Source organism: Nomascus leucogenys, chromosome X (genome assembly GCF_006542625.1).
Source record: "Nomascus leucogenys isolate Asia chromosome X, Asia_NLE_v1, whole genome shotgun sequence".
Classification (NCBI taxonomy): domain Eukaryota; kingdom Metazoa; phylum Chordata; class Mammalia; order Primates; family Hylobatidae; genus Nomascus; species Nomascus leucogenys.
The window spans coordinates 114,561,399-114,583,533 of record NC_044406.1 but is presented as its reverse complement, the minus strand read 5'-3'; the positions used below and the strand labels follow the sequence as shown (position 1 = coordinate 114,583,533).

The window sequence follows — 22,135 nt, the reverse complement described above, 5'->3', positions numbered from 1 at the left end:
CTGTCGAATACATATGCTTAAAGCTCCCACTCTAACCCCTCTTCCTTTGAAATGTCTGTCTTTGGTCTTTGCCAGAGGCACACTTCCCAGCCTGTGGGATGGCCACCTTGCAGGCTGTAATCCTTTGCAAGAAATAAAATCTTTTCTAAATTTATAAATTGCGTTTTTTTAGGTTAACACTCCCAAATGAGAACCAATTCCCATCTTCTTATTTTTACACCCAGGCCCTCTCATTTTTAAGGATTATTGCTAATGAGAATGTCAACCCTTCTGAGACAACAACTTCCACACCCTCTACATTGTAGCTTTATTGAATTGTACTCTTTAGCCCTAAAGATAGTAACATTGGAAGGTGATTTATTCAGCAGTAGTGTATTTTTCCAAGTTTGAGTCATTTGGTTTCAAATTAAAAAGTACAATGTAAAGAACACTACCATGCTAGTCAAATTTAAACCATGTAAACCTATTGTGGTTTGCCTTTGTAAGAAAGTTATACAGCAGATATAGATCATACCTTTCTATCTTTCTGTAGTTTTCTAGGTCTCAGCTAAAACTATCCGGTGAGCAATTGCTAAAACCTCCCACAACTCCAAGTGAATAAGCGACAGTCCAAGCACAGTGTAGTCTAAATTCATAGAAAGCCATCACTCCACCACTCCAAAGCAATAGAGTCTGCAGATAAGAGCCCTGACTCAATCATATACAGCAATTTACATTACCACAGAGAACAGTTATTTTTGAGACTAAAACATCTACATTCAGAGTACTATATAGTTTCCTCCAAGAATAATAGATTTTTTTAAATTTATGTAACAAGGGCCATTCAAGGCACTTTCTCCAAAACTGAAGAACAGGTTGCCCCAAAGGTGATTCAAGTTCTTACCACTTGAAAGAAAGAAAATGGCTTGCAGTATTTACATGACAGTTTTTCCCTCTTGTGTCCATCAAGGTTTCTAAAATCATAAAGCCAATTTACAGTCAGGATAAGTGGTATCCTATTTCAAGAAGAAAAAGCAATAAATGTTACTCATAATTCTGACATCACTAAAAACTTTTGGAGTGTGTTTATCTAACCTTGTGTCTTTTAAAAATATATATTTTTAATTGCATATGAAAATCACAAATACATTATAGCCATGAATCTTTAATAAAGAATAGAAAAATAAAAGTCCCTTTTGACCCCACCTGTCTCCCTTCCACTCCTTTATCCTAGAGATAGAGATGGCCATTGAAAAGAGGATGGTTTGCATCCTCACTGATCTTATTTTATACATTTACCTGTATAGGTGAATATGTGCACACATGTAACTAGGAAAACACCTAGAATATGAATCCTGGGTCAGAGAATATATATATGTGTGTGTGCATATATATATATATATATATATATATATATATATATCTGCAATGATCTCTGAACTTTTTATTATTTTTTTATTTTACTTTAAGTTCTGGGATACCTGTGCTAAACGTGCAGGTTTGTTACATAGGTATACATCTGCCATGGTGGTTTGCTGCACCCATCAACCCATCATCTAGGTTTTAAGCCCCTCATGCATTAGGTATTTGTCCTAATGCTCTCCCTCCCCTTTCCCCCCACCCCCCGACAGGCCCCGGTGTGTGATGTTCCCCTCCCTGTGTCCATGTGTTCTCATTGTTCAACTCCCACTTAGGAGTGAGAAGATGTGGTATTTGGTATTCTGATCCTGTGTTAGTTTGCTGATGGTGTCCTGCTCCCCAAAGGATACCCTGTTTCTGCTGGCTCAATGTCTCAGAACTTTGGTTTCGTTGGTCTCAGACACCACTTTGTGGTCCACTATCCTGCGGGTGGTGGTCTTTTGGATGGTTTGCATGAAGTTGCTGCTGTACGGGGCATTGCCAAGTTTGAAGTCCTTCCTTCTTCCCCCAGGTAGTGGTAGGTGGTGATCTCAGCCTCCAGCTTGACCTTGATGTTCAGCAGGGCCTCGTACTCCTGGGCCTGGTGCTGCCCCTCTGCCCATGTCTGTGCTAGCTCAGACTCCAGGTGCAGCAGGACCCCATTGAGTTGCTTCATCTGCATGGTGTAGTGGCCTTCTGCTTCCCTCAGGCCGTTCTCCAAGCTGGCATTCAGATTTCTCATTGAGTCCAGGTCAATCTCCAAGGACTGGACTGTATGTCTTAGCTCTGTGAGTATCATCTCAGCAACTCCGATCTCAGCAGCCTGCTTGGTGACCACTGTGGTGCTCTCCTTAATCTGCTGGGACCAGTACATGTCCAGCTCCTCTGGGTTCTTCTGAGCCAGCTCGTCATATTGGGCCCCGGTGTCTGTCTGATCTTGCAGAGGTCCTGAGATTTGGGGGCATTTAACTCCATGGTCAACCAAGAACTGGTAATCTGGGCTTTTAGGCCTTTTACTTCCTCTTCATGGTTCTTCATGAAGAGCAGCTCCTCCTTGAGAGCCTCGATCTCTGTCTCCAGCTGCAGCCAAGTGACACTGGTATCATCAGTGAGCTTGCGGAGCCCATGGATGTCGCTCTCCACAGACTGGCACATGGCCAGCTCTAGGTCATGCTTGACTCTAAAGTCATCAACAGCAAGATGGACATTGTCAATCTGCAGAATGATGTGGGTATTGTCCACAGAATTTGCAAAGATCTGGGCTCTCAGGTCCTCCAGGGTCTTGAAGTAATGTCCCCAGTCTGTGACCTGGGATCCTTTCTCCAGGTGATCCCGGATTTTGCTCTCCTGCTTCTGATTCTCTGACTCCAGGCCCCTCACTCTGTCCAGGTAGGAGGCCAGGCGGTTGTTCAGGCCTTGCATGGTCTCCTTCTCATTGTGGATGCCCCCCATTCCTACCAGACCCCTAGCCATCCCCACGGCCAGGCAACTAGACTGCAAGCTGCCCTGGAAGCTGGTGGAGGGGACACGGAGATCTGGGAACCCGAGGCCCCAGCACCTGCATAGACACTCGCTGTGCTGCTGACCGGCAGGGCGCCGCAGCTGGGCAGCTGGACTGAGCCCAGGGACTGGTAAATGATGGAGAAGGTGGTGGAGTGAGTGGTGAAGCTCACCCTGTCCAGGGAGGAGAGCGAGAGGAGAGGACTCAGGTTTTGCTGATCCAGAGGATATATTTTTAATGGTTATAAACACTGCCAAATTGTCTTCAAAAACACCATGACCAATTTGTACTATGTTGTTTAGAAGTGCCCGTTGCTCTGCATCATTACCAATATTGGACATTATTATTTTACATTTTCCAATCTGTTTTCTACTCTCCCCATTAATACTATAATAGGTTTTGTATAACATAACTAGTTTTGATGTCTGGTAGAGCATGTCCTCCTTTTGTATGATTTCTCACTTGTAGGATGAGACTAATAGCGGTATCTTCTTCATAGGGCTGTTATAAAATTTAGAAAGGTAAACAGGAGTCAGATCATGTGCTGTCTGACAGGGTTTGGTAAGGAGTTTGGATTTTATTCTGAGTGAGACAGGAATTCAAGGAAGGGTTTTAAACATGATGGTGTGATTTGCTATATGATTTAAAAGATGGCTGTGACTCAGAATTTTGGTGCTGATAAAGTTCAAAAGAGGCCCCATGTACTGGTTTGATGCCCCTTCTCTCAGAGTCTTTATACAGTGAAATCTCTGCTGGGGTCATCACAAAGAGAAATGGCAGGGAGTAAAGTTGGGTGATTTAACAAATAACAATACAGGATGCCCAGTTAAATTTGAATTTCATATAAATAGTGATTTTTTAAGGATAAATTCTCCCAAATAATACATGTGGTGCACTTTAACTAAAAAACAATTGTTCACCAGAAATTCAAATTTGACTGGGCACTCTGTGTTTTACCTGGCAAGTGGTTATTATATAAACTGTCATGGTTCCTTTTTTCTGCTTCATTTTAAACACAGATTCCATCATCTCTTTCTATTCTGAATTATTATTGGCTTTTCTCTCTTTCTCAGCATACTCCTTGAAGGCAAGGCTCATATCTAATTCATTCACTGCTTTGCTGAACACAATGCCTGCATGTAGTAGTTACTCAGTAAATATTTGTTGCGTAAAAATTAAGATCGTTAGAAATAAGAGGCAAGGCTGACTTCAATAGCCAGTGTTTCAGTTTCCCTTCTGTATTTCAGTGTCAGAGTAATCTGCAAAGAATCTACTGAGAGATGATTTTAATTAGGGCATTTGGCAATCTATAGAACTTGGGATATTAAGAGGAACTGGTCCCCATTTATTAAACTTCCAGCAGGAGGATGACACCTATTAGCTTAAGAGCTCTATTAGTGAGGCTTCTCAGGCTGTGTGGGCTATTCCCTTCTCTGCAGCAGCACCATTTACTCCCTGGTTGCCTCATTCTACTCTGCTTTTGTTTCCAGAGGGAGACAAAATCAAGTCTTTTGAGTATTGGACATCCAGCCTCTCAGTTCTTCACAGTTATTTGTCCAAACAGTTTCACCAAGAAGGGTAAAAGGAAACTTGCTGGAATCTGATTTTGTGGGTGTGTGTGTGTGAGGTGTTAAATTATTTGCCAGTAGATTTTTTTCTTTTTTTAAAAAAATAATCTCTGGGTCTTTACCCTATTTAAAAAAAAATCTTTTATTTTTACTTGATGTGTAATAATTGTACATATTTATGGGATGCAGAGTAATGTTTCCACATGCGCACACAATGTATCATTCATGGCAACATAGATTAACCTGGAGGACATTATGTAAAGTGAAATAACCCAAGTACAGAAAGATAAACAGCACATGTTCTCGCTCATCTGTGGGAGCTAAGAAACAATTTTGAGCTCATGGAAGTAGGAAGTAGAATTGTGAATATTAGAGAATGGGAATGGTAGAGAGGAGACGAGGATGGGGAGAGGTTGCTTATCAATAGTTTTATTGTTCAAGTGGAGTAAAAAAAAGTCGATTCTAATAACAGTGGCTGAACTATATTGGGAGGGAGCAAAATGAAAGTGATTTTTTTTCCCCAGGAAAAGCAGTTAATGCTAAATTTCTTGCTTTTAAACCTGATGTCAGGGAGGAATGTGGCTGGAATATGGGGTTTTTATCTGCCATTCTCATGCATCATAGCATGTATGACACATGACGCCTGAGGCGGGTAATGTTGACAGGGAAAGAAAGTCAAAGGTTCAGGTCAAGTAAGAAGGGGTAAGGATTTATGGATCAATTGTGTGTGTGTGTGTGCGTGTGTGTGTGTGTGTGTGTGTGTGTACCAGCATCAGCACTAGCCAGAGTTTCATCTTCATATCCTTAGTTCCTCCATGAATTTTGGAACGTGCCCTTTAAAATTGGCTGTCTCTCTTCGGGATGAGCAGCTTGTACTTAATTTGAGACTGCCAGTAGCTAAATGTATCATCAAAACTGGGGTGCCTGATGTTTGAGCTGATGTCTTGACACGCATGTGCAGAAGGCATTCTATCTTTATTTTATGGAAATCACCAATCACTCTGATTATTTTGGTCCTTATGTATTTTTAGATTTCTACATTGGTATCACCTTGGTCTTCCTGGTTTGGTTTTCCTCTATTTATATCTCTTGGATTGTTGGTAGCATCTTAAAAGAGAGGAAGATCCTTATTTGAAGTAGCACTGACTAAATACTGTGGAGTTTACTTTCAGTTTGGGTCCTGAATTTTCACAGCTAGTGATGCAGGCAGATAGAGAGTTCTCTTTATGGTTTGTGGGTAACTGCTAAAAGACCCTGAATTGCCACTTAGACCACCCCCGCTTTCTAATATGAGCTTCGACATTTCACCTGTATCAATTTCAAATAACACTGTAACTAGGCAAGGTGCTATCCCAAGTGTGAATCTCAGGTGTGATTGTTCTGGATTCTATGGATTAGGTGTCCCCTTCTGGATCACCTGTATAAAGGGAGCAAATAGAGAAAAATAAAGTAAATCTTTCAGGAATACTAGGAGAAATTTACTGCTGCACCATCACAGCAAGAAAATCTTATATACCTCCCCAAGTAAACGATAAATCAATCAGATAAAACTCAGTAAGGATACAGAAGATTTGAATAACAAAATTAACAAGCTTAACTGAGTGGACATATATAATTAGAATACTGTTCCCAACTAACAGAGAATAGAGATTCTTTTCAAGCCTACAGCAAATGGATCATGTCTTATTCCATAAAACAAATTTTAACAAATATCTAAGAGTCAGTATCATACAGATTATATTCTGTAACCAAAATACCTTTAGATAAGAAATAAGTAACAAAAATGTAAATTCCCTTATATTTTGAAATTTAAAGCATATTGCTATTTAACTCATGAGTCAAAGAAGAAATTATACAAATTAAAATGCATCTAGTACTTAATGAAAAATTAGTGCATGTCTATGTATAGTGGGGGATTATAGATAAAGTGATAAAAAGAAGTATATAGTAAAAATGCTTATAATACAAATTCTTAAAAGGCTGAAAACTAATAAGTTGAATATCCAAATTAATAATTTTTAAAAAGCATTATAACAAAAGCAAATATAGGATATGTAGAGAACAAATAAATGTACGAGTGAAAATTTAAAAGTTCCAGAGTTATATAAAGCAGTAGATTTGAATACTTATTCAATGTTATGATTACCTGGAAATTTTTTAAAAATATAAATATTTAGGCCTCATCCCAGGCCATTACATCAGAACTTCTATGTATATGCCTTAACACATGGCTATGTTTTTTATTATACTTTAAGCTCTAGGTTACATGTGTACAACGTGCAGGTTTGTTACATATGTATACATGTGCCATGTTGGTTTGCTGCACCCATTAACTCGTCATTTACATTAGGTATATCTCCTAATGCTATCCCTCCTCCCTCCCCCCACCCCATGACAGGCCACAGTGTGTGATGTTCCCTATCCTGTGTCCAAGTGTTCTCACTATTCAATTCCCACCTATGAGTGAGAACATGCAGTGTTTGGTTTTCTGTCCTTGCGACAGTTTGCTCAGAATGATGGTTTCCAGCTTCATCCATGTCCCTACAAAGGACATGAACTCATCCTTTTTTATGGCTGCATAGTATTCCATGGTGTATATGTGCCACATTTTCTTGACATTTGGGTTGGTTCCAAGTCTTTGCTATTGTGAATAGTGCTGCAATAAACATACGTGTGCATGTGTTTTTATAGCAGCATGATTTATAATCCTTTGGGTATATACCCAGTAATTTAAAAAGCTTCCTAAGTTGATTCTAGTGTATAGGAAGGGTTGAGAACAACTGAATAAAGAGAATAAACTGAGACTATGGTATTTTTAAAAGGACTAACGTGGTAATTTTGAAAGGACTAAAAATATTGTCAGATTTTTGCCAATATTGATTAAAAACAAAGACAGAAGGTACAGAATGCAGTAAAAATACAGAAAAACTAGAGAAAACCACAGATTCAGTATATATTGAAATGAAATTGAATAATATTGTGAATGACCTCATGACAATGAATTTGAAATGTGGATGAAAGGCAGAATTTTCTACAAAAATAAAACTTATCAAAAAGGCTCAGGTAGTAATAAAAAGTCTGAATTACTAAAGCCTTCCTCAAAAGAAAACACACATACCCACATAACTTAAAATTGTAAACTATGAAATATTTAAACACCATATAATTGCAATCTCTCACAGAAAATAGAAAAATAAGGAATACCCCAAACTCATTTATGAGGCTATTCATAACCTCATCAGGAAAAGAGATAAGGATAATATAAGGAAGAGGCACTACAGATTGTATCACTCATTAACATAGATATAAAAATAAAAAACAAAACATCAGTAAACTAAATTAAGCAATGTATAAAAAGAATAATACCTCATAAGTACCTTAAGTTTTTTCCTAGGAATTCAATGATAGTTTTTTTAATGCAATTTGCCACTATCAGTTTTAAGAATTAAAGCCATATGATCAAAGAATTAGACTAAATTTAATTTCCATTTATAATAAAAGCTCAATATAAATAACTCTTAGCAAACTAGGAATATAAAAATACTTTCTCCACCTGATAATGAGTATCTGCAAAATACCTTTAGCAAAACTTGTAATTAATCATGAACCATTAGAAGCATTTTTTCTCTTTTTTTCTTTTTCTTTTTTTTTTTTTTTTTTGAGACAGAGTCTCGCCCTGTCGCCCAGGCTGGAGTGCATTGGCGCTATCTCAGCTCACTGCAAGCTCTGCCTGCTGGGTTCACGCCATTCTCCTGCCTCAGCCTCCCGAGTAGCTGGGACTACAGGCGCCAGCCACCACACCTGGCTAATTTTTTTGTATTTTTAATAGAGACGGGGTTTCACCATGTTAGCCAGGATGGTCTCAATCTCCTGACCTTGTGATCCGCCCGCCTCGGTCTCCCAAAGTCCTGGGATTACAGGCGTGAGCCACCGTGCCTGACCTAGAAGCATTCTTTTAAAATCAGAATAAAAGATAAATGATGCCCATGATCACCACTTTTAATCAATTATACAGGTGATCCTACCCAGTGCAATAAAGCATATAAATAAAGTTATATGGATTAGAAAGATTAAAAGAAGAATGTCATTATTGGCAAGTAAAATGATTATCTATTTAATTCTTTGAAAAAGAAGAACATATTTATCAGAATTAACAAGAAGTTAGCCAGGTTGTTGAACACAAGATCAATGTACAAAAATTGAGACACCTGCACTTCCAGACACCAACAACAAACAATTAGGAAATGTAATTCATTAAAATAAATCTACAATTTAAAATGGTGACTTTTATTTAAAATTTTGTATTGAATCTAATTAAAAATGTGTAATCTATTTACAACAAATTTAGGATTTGTTTTAGTCATTAAATTGAGCGATTTATCTTCTTGCTGATGGAAAGGAAATCTCAGTTTTGTACACATTTCACTTCTTTCCAAGTTGATCAATCCCAATAAAAACCCAGGAAAAAAATCACAAGATGTTTTTATGGAACCTAAAATGCTGAGTATAAATTTATATGGAATAATATATTATGGGAAATGATATGGAAAAAGTTCTGTGAATATTCAAGACACATTTGAACAAGAAGGAAAAGAAAATACAAGACTTGTATTATAAAAAGTGTATTAATTAGACCTTTTGGTAGCAGTACAGGGTAATCACACAGACCAATAGAACAGAACTGAGGATCCAAAAATATACCCGGATTCATATGATCTTGATCTATGGCAAAGCTGCATTATACTCACATTGGTGAGTAAAAGTGGGAGGGTACTCACATAATGGTGCTAGAACATTTGAATCTTTACATGGAAAAAAATAAATTATATCCTTTACATAATTCACACTAAAAAACCTGGTTAGATTAAAGACTTAAATGGGTAAAGAAAACTTTAAAACTCCCAGAAAAATATATAGATTTTGTTTACTTTGGCATAGGGCAGGATTTTTTAAAACATGACACAAAAAACACAAATCATAAAGAAGATTGATACATTTGGTGACATTAAAATAAGAACTTTGGATCACTGGATTAATGTTAGCTGAACAGGAGTTTCCAGTACTAATTTCTTCATAATAACATCAATTAGAACAACCAACCACATAGGAAAATCTTCACAAGCACTAAAGAATCCAGATGAAATATTACAAGCACCTGGATAAAGCACAGAAATAAGAAAAAACGCATTAAAAATAATTAGGAGAACATTTTCACATTAACCACATCATCCCCTCCCAAGCCTGGGCAACGCAGAGAGAGATACCCTTCTTGTGGGTGAAACAGAGCACAGTGAGTACCCAACTTCTCCAAAGATCTCAGCACCAGGCCCATTTCAGTGAACCCCACTGCCAGGCCCCCCCTGTAAACCCAGGCTCCAAGGCGGCCTCAGCACCAGGCTGGACTTTGAAAAGGAAGAAAGAAACAAATGTACCACAAAATAGAAAACAATTAACAAAATAACAGTAATAAGTCCTTTCCTATTAATAATTAAATGTAAACAGATTAAATTCTTCAATCACAAAACATAAAGTGTTTGAATAGTTAAATAAACAGGATGCAAGTATATATAACCTAAGAGAGACTCACTTTAAAGACATAGGCTGAAAGAAAAAGGTATTCCATGCAGATGGTAACCAAGTAAGAAATACACTTTAAGAAGTTAAAATCTGTCATAAGAGTAAAAGAAGGTCATTATATAATGATAAAGGGTTCAATTCATCAACAAGATATAACATTTGTAAATATATATGCACCCAATATTAGAGCACCTAAATATATAAAGCAAATATTAACACATGTAAGGGAGAAATAGACATCAATACAATAATGGTAGGAAACTTCAATACTACACTTTCAAAAATGGATAGAACATCAAGACAGAAAATCAATACGGAAACAGTGTACTTGAACAGCATTATAGACCAAATAGACCTAACACACATGTATAGAGCATTCAATTTAACACAGCAAAATACACATTCTTTTCAAGCACATACAGGACATTATCCAGGATAGATCATGTGTCAGGCCACAAAACAAGTCTTTACAAATTTATGAAGATTGAAATCATACCAAGTATCTTTTCAGAACACAATGGTATGAAATTAGAACTCAATAGCAGAAGGAAATTGGAAGATTCACAAATAAGTGAAAAGTAAACAACACACTCTCGAACAACCTATGGGTCAAAGAAGAAATCAAAAGAGAAATTTAAAAATACCTTGAGAGAAACAAAACAGAAACACAGCATACCATAATTTATGGGATGCAGCAAAAGCAGTTCTAAGATATAAGTCCATAGTGATAAATGGGTCTATTAAGAGAAAAAAGAGAAAGGTTTCAAATAAACAATCTAATTTTACACATTAAGGAACCATACAAAAGCAAATTAAGCCCAAAATAAGCAGAAGAAAGGGATAAAGATCAGAGCAGAAATAAATGAAAGAGAAAAATAAACAATAGAAAAATATCAATAAGATTGAGTTGGCTTTTTTGAGAACACAAGCAAAATGGCCAAACTTTTAGCTAGACAAACTAAGAAAAAAAGAAAAGACTCAAATAAATAAAATCATAAAAGAAAGAGAAGACATTACAATTGATACTGCAGAATAATACACATACACACACACACACACACACACACACAATGGAGTATTTTTCAGTCTTACAAAATACAAATAAAATTCTGTGTTTTAAAACAACATGGATGGACTTGGAGGATGTTATGCTAAGTGAAATAAGCCAGACACAAAAAGACAAATACTGCATGATCTCACTTATATATGAAATCTTGAAAAGTTCAACTAATAGAAGCAGAGAGTAGAATGGTGGTGACTAAAGATTAGCGGGTGGGAGAAATGGGGAGGTGTTAGTCAAAGGGTACAAAGTTTCAGTTTTGCAGGATGAATAAGTACTGGGGACTTAATAAATATTGATGTAACTGTAGTTAACAATACTGTATTGTATATCTGAAATCTGTTAAGAGAGTAGATCTTTTTTAAAAAAAGTTTTATTGACACATAATGAGTACACATTTATGGGGTACATGTGATATTTTGTACATACATATAACGTGTAATGATGTGTGTAATAATGTGTAATTAGAGTATTTAAAATATCCATTGCCTTGAACATTTATAATTTCTTTGTGTTGGGAATATTTCAAATCTTCTAGCTATTTTGAAATATACAATAAATTGTTAACTATAGTCAGCCTACTGTTCTATCAAAACAGTATGGAGGTTTCTCAAAAAAACGAAACATAGAACTACCATATGATCCAGCAATCACACTACTGGGCATTTATCCAAAGGAAAGGAAATTGTTATATCAAAGGGAAATCTGCACCCCTATGTTTATTGCAGCGCTATTCACAATAGCCAAGATAGGGAATCAACCCAAGTGCCCATCAACGGATGAATGGACAAAGAAAATGTGGTATATATACACAATGGAATACCATTTAGCCATACAAAATAATGAAATCCTGTCATTTTCAGTAACATGGATGGAACTGGAAGTCATTATATTAAATGGAATAAGCCAGGCACAGAAAGACGAATACAACGTGTTCTCACTTATGTGTAGGAGTTACAAAATTTGATCTCATGGAGGTAGACAGTAGAATGGTAGTTAGCTGAGGCTGGGGAGGGTTGGGGGAATGAAGAGAGATGGTTAATGGGTACAAACATACAGTTAGATAGAAGAAATAAGTTCTAGTGTCCTCAAGTGCTATTAGATAGTTATTTTATTTTTTTCCCCAGAGTTTATAATTGCTAGCTATGGGAGGTTTGGTTCAATGTGACTTACTTTGCCATTACTGGAAGTAAAACATGTACTATGTCTTTAATTATGAAAAGAATGAGCCACTGACTTTCTTGCCTGAAGAAGTTGAATGCAATTTAATTTTGAAAGTGAGAGCTGTCTACTTCAGTCAACATAGATAATACAAATAGGGATGAATTCTTTAGTTACCATAGGCAAAACATGTTTCATATGTAGATCTATACATTTATAAAAGTGAAACATTAATTTAAATAAATCATGTTCTTACCAGAATGCCTTGATTTGAAATATGTGAGCTCTTATAACAAATTATTGGAATTGACTTTCCTCCACAGCATACAGTGTCTTAAACCATAGCATGTTCCCTTCAGCTACACTCTCAGCTGAAATAACTTTGCATGTGTGTGTACACACACATATGTATGTGTGAGGTGTGCACATATAATATATAGAGATATATTTTCAGAGGAAAAGGTAATCTTATAACATCTCTTTGCAACATGCCTTTTTCATATAACAGCATAGTTTCCAAGTAATAGAACACATTTCTAACATGCAATTTTTTTTTATTATACTTTAAGTTCTGGGATACATGTGCAGAACGTGCAGGTTTGTTACATAGTTATACACGTGCCATGGTGGTTTGCTGCACCCATCAACATGTCATCTACATTAGGTATTTCTCCTAATGCTATCCCTCCCCTAGACCCCCACCCCCCGACAGGCCCTGTTATGTGATGTTCCCCTCCCTGTGTCCATGTGTTCTCATTGTTCGACTCCCACTTATGAGTGAGAACATGTGGTGTTTGGTTTTCTGTTCCCGTGTTAGTTTGCTGAGAATGATGATTTCCAGCTTCATCCTTGACCCTGCAAAGGACATGAACTCATTCTTTTTATGGCTGCATAGTATTCCATGGTGTATATGTGCCACATTTTCTTTATCCAGTCTATCATTGATGGGCGTTTGGGTTGGTTCCAAGTCTTTGCTATTGTGAATAGGGCTGCAATAAACATACATGTGCATGTGTCTTTATAGCAGAATGATTTATAATCCTGTGGGTATATACCCAGTAATGGGATTGCTGGGTCAAATGGTATTTCTGTTTTAGATCCTTGAGGAATCGCCACACTGTCTTCCACAATGGCTGAACTAATTTACTCTCCCACCAAGAGTGTAAATGTGTTCCTATTTCTTCACACCCTCTCAGCATCTGTTCTTTCCTGACTTTTTAATGGTCACCATTCTAACTGGCGTGAGATGGTATCTCATTGTGGTTTTGATTTGCGTTTCTCTAATGACCAGTGATGATTAGCTTTTTTTCAAATATTTGTTAGCCACATAAATGTCTTCTTTTGAGAAGTTCATATCCTTTGCCCACTTTTTGATGGGGATGTTTGATTTTTTCTTGTAAATTTAAGTTCCTTGTAGATTCTTGATATTAGCCCTTTGTCAGATGGATAGATTGCAGAGAGTAGATCTTAAATGTTCTCACCACTTGCAAAAAAAATGTTACTTTGTGAGGTGATAGATATGTTAAATTCGCTTGTTTGTGGTAATTATTTCACAATGTATATGCATGTTAAAACAGTTTATGATGTTGTATACTTTAAACATATACAGTTTTTGTTTGTCAATTATACGTCAATAAAACTCGGGGAAAAATCACTGTTGATCATCAAAAGACATCTTCATGAAAACAAAATGATAAGCCATAAACCGGAGAATATATTTGCAACACACTACACTGACAAAACATGAGAAGCCAGAAATATAAATAATTGTCCTGAATTAAAAAAGAAAAGGACAAACATTTCAATAGAAAAATGGGCTAAAGACTTAGGGAGACACATCACAGGATAGGAAACACAAATGTCAAATAAAGGTATGAAGAGACCACAATAAGATACCAGTTCACAATGAGATACAACCCTCTGAAATGGCTAAAATGAAAAAGTCCGACACCATAAAATGGTCAGATTTCGGAGCTACTGTAACTCATACATTGCTGGTAAGAGTGTGAAGTATAAAATGACTTTAGAAACTTTTTTGACAGATTTTTCTCCCTCACTCAGCAGTTACCCTACTAAGTACTTATGCAAGAGAAATAAAAACATTTGTCCACACCAAGCTCTGTGTAAGAATGGTCCTAGCAGTTGTCTTAGCCCTTTTGGGCTGCTGTAAAAAATTACCACAGACTGGTTGGCTTAAACATAAAATATTAATTTCTCATAATTCTGGAGTCTGGAAATCAGAGATCACAGTGCCAGCATGATCAGATTCTGATGAGGACTCTTCTCTGTTGCACACTTCTGACTTCTTACTGTATCCTCACATAGCCAAAAGAAAGCTAAACAGCTTCCTTGGGCATGTTTTTATGAGGACACTAATGCCGATCATGAAGGCTCCACCCTCATGACCCAATTACCTCCTCCAAATCTCACCTCCTAATATTAACACATGGAGGGTTAAAATTACAACCAATGAATTTTGAGGGGACACAAATATTCAGTCCATAACAGCAGATTAATTAATAAAAACATCAAACTAGAAATAGTCCAGATATCCATTAATAGAAGAATAGACAAACTGTCTTCATACAATGGAATACTACTCATCACTAAAAAGTAAAGTATCAATGATATATACGAGACATGGATAAATCTCAAAAATATAGTGAGTAAAAAAAATGGCAGACATGAGAGCATATATACTGTATGATTTTATTCATACTAAGTTCTACAGTAGGCAAAACTAATCTATTGTAATAGAAGTCAGATCAGTGGTTACTTCTGGCCCCGGGTGCAGGAACTGGGGAGAGGATTCAAAAGGGACGAAAGGAAACTTTCGGAGGCAATAGACTGTTTTATATCTGGATAGGGATCTGGGTCACACAGCTGTAAGCATTTGTCAAAAATGAAAGTACTTTACACTTAAGGGTCTGTGCATTTTACTGCATGTAAATTATTCCCCAATTTTAAAGTCTTATAAATGCTGAAAGTGATTATGTTGCAGAAATAAAAAAAAATCAAAAAGTTACTTGAGGCTTAGGATAAAAATTTCAGTGAAAGCATCATGCACAGATTTTTAAAAAACTGGATCTTAAACAACTTAGAAGAAAATATAATGTGACTCAAAAAATGGCTCTGGTTTTGGTGAAAAAAAATATGCCAATGACGTGAAGAGTTGAAATAAAATTATTTCATGAAAAAATGAATAAAAGCTCAGTCTCATTAGTCATCATGAAAATAAAAACTATGTCCTCAATTAGACATCATTTTAAATCTACAGATTGGCAAACATATTTAAGCCTGATAATGTCAGTGTTGGTGAAGTTGTATAGCTATGAGTATCTTTTATATACTCATAAATATAAAAGTGTATATTGACACGGTTTTATTTGATAATAATTTGGTATTCATTAGTGATGTTGAAGATATGTATACCCTGTGATCCAATAATTCTACCATATATATTCTAGAAATACTACCACATATACTCTAGAAATACATGTTTAGTAGTTTTTCACCTCTCCCAGAATAAAAGCCCAAATTCTAACAATTACCTAAAAGGTTCTACAGAATCTATTCTGCCCACCTTCTCATTACCTGTCTGACTTCATGTCCTTTAACTCTCTTCTTTGCTTACTTGGCTCCAACCTCAGAACCTTCCCTGCTGTTTTCTTAACACTCCAGAAATGCTTCTATCTTAGGACTTGTGCATTTGTTGCTAATCTCTGAAACACTCTTCACCAAGAGGAGAATGACTGGCTCCCTCATCTACTTCAGGATTTTACTCAAATATCGCTTTCTCAGTAAGCCTTACCCTGACCACTCTCTTTTAAAATTATACCCTGCTGATACTCCCTAACCCCTTTTCCTGCTCTAAATTTATCCATAGCACTTAGCACCATCTAATATGCTGTTTTCCCCCCACTGCAATATAAACTCCTTGAAGCCAGACATTTTTGTCTGCTGCTTTACTACTGAAATCCATGGGCCCAGACTAGTTTCTGGTCCATTGTAAGAGCTCAATGACTCTCTACTGAATGAATGCTTGTATAACAGTATTGCTTTTTTAATAGTCTTTATTTTTAGAGCAGTTTTAGGTTCACAGAAAAACTGAACAGAAAGTACAGAGTTCCCATACACTCCATACACTCTGTCTCCACACATGCATAGCCTCTCCCACCACTAACATCCCTCACCAGAGTGGTACACTTGTTACCATCGACAAGCCTACATTGACACATCATTATCACCCAAAGTCCATAGTTTACATTAGGATTTGCCCTTGATGTTGTACATTCTACGGGTTTCGATACTGTATAATGACATGTATCCTTCATTGTAGTATTATACAGAATTGTTTCACTGCCTTATAATTCCTCAATGCTCTGTTTATCCTTCCCTCCTCCAACAACATTGTTTTATTAGCAAACATCTGGAAACAACCCAAATGTCCATTGACAGGAGAATGGTAAATAAAACATGGTGTATTCACACAGTAAAATACTATACAGTTGTAAAAAAAAAAAAGGATCAACTATGACAATGCATATCAGCATGAATGAATCTTACAAATATAATGTAAGTAAAAAAAGTCACATAAGAATGCATATGTGATTACATTTACATAAATTAAAACCTGTAAAACTTGAAATGTATTTTTAGGGCTGCATATGAATTTAGTAAAATTTTAAAGGAATGAAATGATGATTGACAAATTTTAGGATACTGACTACCTCAGTGTGGGGGTGGGGGGGTCAGAGAGGTCAAAAACCTTCTGTTATTGTGATCCCTGGAACTAACTGGGTTCCTGTTCCTTTAGGTTCTGGCTTTTTAACTGTTCCTTCCATTCCATAATACACTATTTCAATAAATTCTATTTCTTGCTTTAAATTAATCCTCATATTTGACATATATATTCTGCCTTTACATTTGCTACACAACCGGTATGGTGCAGTATTATCTGCTTCTGTATGTAAGATCTCAGAAAGAAAGGAAATACTCACTAAGGCATAAATCCTTTAATTTGTCTTTTAGTGGCCATTATGAATGGTAAAATTATTTGAAGTGAGATAGTTTTATCGTATTTTCCCTTTATTTTTGGTCATTGAAACCATCCTACACCACTGCTTGAGTCCCTGGGGCAGTGCTAATAATTCAGGATAGTCTTTCAGTTAATTTAGTCTAATTTTGCAGGTGCTGTTAGAAAAAACCAGCTGGCTTGGATAAAATTGCCCTGTAGATGCTAGCTAGCCGTGATGTTATCAGCTTTTTGAGGGTTTTCAGAATAACAGATGAGATAATTGTAGGTTTTTAAAATCCCAGTTTAGATCTAATTTTGCTGTATTTGACTCCAGTGATTTTGCAGAAGCTGTTATGACTCAGCTCTGTCTTAAAAACTCCCCTCCCATCTTCTCTTCCTCCATTTTCTCAGCAAATGAAATCTCTTTCCCTCCTTCTTTCTCTCCCCTTCTTTCTCTCTCACACACAAGAAGAGAAAAGCCAAAACATCATCATATATATAGGGAACATATCTCAAGCCATCTTTGGTGCAAGAGAAGAGCTCAACTTCCAGCCAATTGATGGCAGATTGTAGAAACACATGGCGGGCCTTTGTATTAACCCAGGGGACATTATGCTAAATGAAATAAGCCAGACACAGAAAGATGAATGGTATGTGATCTCACTTATATGTGGAATCTAAAAAAGATAAATTTATGAAAGCATAGAGTAGAATGGTGGTTACTAGGGGTAAAGGGGGCCAGGGTGGAGGTAGGGAATGGGAAGATGTTGGTCAAAGGATACAAAGTTTCAGTTAGTAGAATGAATAACTTCTAGAAATCTAAAGTATGACATGAGGTCTATAGTTAATAATACTGTATTGTATAGTTGAAATTGCTAAGAGACCAAATCTTAAGTGTTCTCGCCACAAAAAGAAAGATAGCTATGTAAAGGGATAGATATGTTAATCATCTTGATTATCATAATCAACTCTAACTACCTCATTTCACAGAAAAGGAAACTAAGATATAAACAGATTTATAGTTTACCCAAGGTCATATAGCTAGATAATAGCTATAATCTCATGATCTTGGGTCTGCACATGCTGTTCCTATTTTCCAAAAATATTCTTTTTGGGTATCTTTTCTTGGCTCCCTCCGATGTATTCTTCTGGAGCAGAGGTGGTCAAACTGTGGCCCATGAACCAAATTCAGATAGCAGGCTGTTTTTGTAAATAAAGTTTTATTGGAACATAGCCATGGCCATTCATTTCTTATTGTCTATGGCTGTTTTTGCACCACAGTAGCAAAGTTGAGTAATTGTGACAGAGACCATATGGTCTGCAAAGCATAAACTATTTACTACTTGGCTGTTTACAGAAAAAGTTTGCCAACCACTGACCTGGAGCCTAGAGTCTGTTCTAACTTAGCCAAACAGAGACAGTCTATGCCTTCTCTTACGTCTAACCACTAACTGCATGGAATCAGAAGAAACAAAAAAGTGAGGAAAGTGAGGGTGATGACATGTTTTGTGACTTCCTGCCAGCACAGTGAATCCTTGAAATGGCCCTTTTCCAATTAGCCCTTTCCTTGCTTGCCAGCTTCCAAGTCACTCCAGGCTGCTAACACCTCCCCCTACCCACCATTTGCCAGGCCATCTGCATACAATCAGTCTCCTTAGTAATAATTCTAGCAAGATTTCTGTTCACTCTTAGCCTAGCTTCTGATTTTTTAAAGGCTCCTCGTCCTTTTTTTTTTTTAATCACAAGACATTTAAAAAACACAGATATTCAAAATGTCACAATATTTATTTTAATGGAGAAGAGAAGGTGCTTCTTCACAGAAAGCCAGCCTCCAGATAATGAACTGCCTCATTTGCCTTGTGTCCTGTGGGATATTTTGCACTAAATGCAGAGGTAGGCCTGATGACACTGATTAGTGTCCCAAAGCCTCTGAAAGCTCAAGGGAATATTCCTGTACGTTTTGCAAGCAGTTGTTTAGTCCTGGTCCCTGACTAGGGAAGGACTTTGGGAGAGGAGTGGGTGAAGATTTAAAGGGCTACATTTAAGTGATAAATGTGTTTTATTCAGGGCCTGTGGCATTCTTTTAGGGATATATAATAAACCTTAACAATACTTTTCAATATTGTTAGCTAATATTAATTGAGCACTTACTGTCTGCCAAATTATTTGCTACATATTTACCATGGAGAATAGGGATTATTTTCCTCCACATTTTGTAGGTGATAAAACTGAGACTCAGAAAAATCAGGTGACTTCCCCAAGGTCACACAAGTAATAAGTGATGGAGTCAGAATTTATACCTAGATTTGTCTGATTCTAATGTCTTTTAATTACTTCAGTAGCTGCCTTTTTAATAGGAAATATTTCAAAACTTTTAATACTAACATGCAGAAGCAAAAAACAATCTTTCTCTGAGGCCAGATGAGTAGCTCCAGGAGGAGTAGTGTGTGTGTGTAAAGTCTATGCCAAAATCTTTAACTGGCTGGTCTTCTACACATAAGATATTCAGATTATAGGCAAAGGTAGGTTGCATTTACAACAGCTGTGATAAATCAATTCGATCACCATATTTGGACCATCTATTATGTGCCAGGAACTGTGTCCTAGTCATCTAGAGATGTTAAAAATACAGTTGTTTTTCTCAAGGAGTTTACAGATTGTCTTAGAAGAACAGCTATTGATAATTAACAAATATTTGTTGAATAAAGGAATGAAGCGTTGTGAATATTATACTGTCTGAGAAAGACATTTACCTAGCCTCCTAAATCTCCTAGTCCAGTTGGTGAGGAAACCTAGAATGTGCAAATTCACAAAGATCTGAGATAGCCTGATGTATTAAGGAATTTATAGGTAGTTCCATACTTCGAGGGTGAAAGAGGACAAAGAACGTACCTGGACACATTGAGAAAACGGAGTGATTTTTTTCATATAACCAGAATTTATTGAGTATAATTTCTGCAGGGCCCTGAAGTGTGATATGTGGGAGGCATGAGAAATAGAAGAAATTGCTGTAGAACCCTAATCTCAAGGTGATAGTCTGCTTCTGCAGAGAAAAACAACTAAGGCATATAAATAAGAATATGCATGTGTCGCCCAAACTGAAAGTTTGAGTCCTGAAGATGTATGAGTAAGGGTGTGATCAGTAGAAAAGGTAATTTTGCAGTTGCACATTGAAAGGAAAAGGCTGTTCCAATTAGAAAATCCCCAGTGGTTTCCAACGTGTAAGCCATAGACATCTTGGGAAGAGGAAAAGCGTTGCATTATTGCAAGGGACCAAGGATGTATTTGAGGACCAAGCACTGTCTGTGGACTGAATAAGTAACGTATATGGTTACTTTATGTGCTACCATTGATTAAATAAATGCATGTTGCTTCTGTGATTAATAAAGTACAAGTTGATGGGAAAGTATTATTCAGTTCAATCACTATTTATTAGCATAGATTTTCTCAATTAAATGGTATTCGGCAGAGAATAGTTTCACAAACCCGTTGTTAAAGGTCTTTAGATTTCTAAAACATTGGAAAGCACAGGTTTTAGGAAAGCAGAAGAGTAATGTTTTCTCCATGTTACTGCTCTGTGTGGCTCTGGCTGGGTACTGGCCTGATAATGAGATATGGCAAAGAGACAATTGTTGGAATACTGTTTATTACAGCAGCATAGATGACATGTCACAGGAAATGATCTCAGAGGAAAGAGCTTTCATGACCAAGTTAATCATAAGCAAACATGAAAGGGAGAATAGCATGATTTTTTTTCTTATAAAAGGTAATATTTTCTCTTCAAGTTGAAGAAAGTGATTCAGAACTCTTTCAAGAACTAAAGAGAAGGCCGGGCGCGGTGGCTCACGCTTGTAATCCCAGCACTTTGGGAGGCCGAGGTGGGCGGATCACGAGGTCAGGAGATCGAGACCATCCTGGCTAACACAGTGAAACCCCGTCTGTACTAAAAATACAAAAAATTAGCCGGGCGAGGTGGCGGGCACCTGTAGTCCCAGCTACTCGGGAGGCTGAGGCAGGAGAATGGCGTGAACCCTGGGGGGCGGAGCCTGCAGTGAGCCGAGATCGCGCCACTGCACTCCAGCCTGGGCGACAGTGAGACTCTGTCTCAAAAAAAAAAAAAAAAAAAAAAGAACTAAAGAGAAGGTGAAACTCCATGCAGAGAAGAATGAGATGGTAATTTGGAGAGGCAATGATAGGCTGATACCAAGGCTTAGATGTTTCCAAGGGTAAGTTATTTTTTTTCCAAGATTTCCTCCAATTCCCACTCCCAAAGGGAAATCCTCAGAGGGAAAAATAATGGAGAACCGTAAGCTCCCTTCTTCTCCAAATTGCAAATTGGGAGATAAAGGGAATTAGGATAAGCCATGCTTTCTCAGGACTTTGGACTTTCTAAGTTACGCTTTGGGTGAGGAGAAAAGTTCGTTTGTAAAAGGGGCTTTCCTTACTTGAATAGAAATTTACCCATGCCTTACTCTTTCCCCTCTTTTCCTAGTCTCCTACTTACCTCATTTTATGTCATAACACTTATTTTTTTTGTTGTTTTTATTCCTATCTTTTCCCCTCTTCTACTTTTGTTTCCTCCTTCATCTTCCTCTTCCTTTTCTCCACTTTTTTTCTGTGAGTGTTAAGAAAGTCTCTCTTTTTCTCTGTCTCTTCCTTTGTCCCTGTCTCTCCGTGTAAGGGCTAACGACTTGGAAGAAGACTTAGGAAGAAGAGAGGGATCTTTTCAGTTATTTTTCATTTCAACCTGAGACAGAAAGATGCCATAGTCCCCTCGTGTGCCAAATAGAAGCATTTTGGACCTAAGCCTTAAGTTGCAGTTTTTGAAATTTAGATAATATTATATCCGAAGCCCATCCCATATTCTGTTGGAA

At 37.0% G+C, this 22,135-nt stretch overlaps 1 pseudogene; it reads right to left on the bottom strand.

Moving 5' to 3' along the window:
- Positions 1-1,763: 1,763 nt before the first annotated feature.
- Positions 1,764-3,865, bottom strand: LOC100605197 (annotated as a pseudogene).
- Between the last annotated feature and the right edge of the window lie 18,270 nt (positions 3,866-22,135).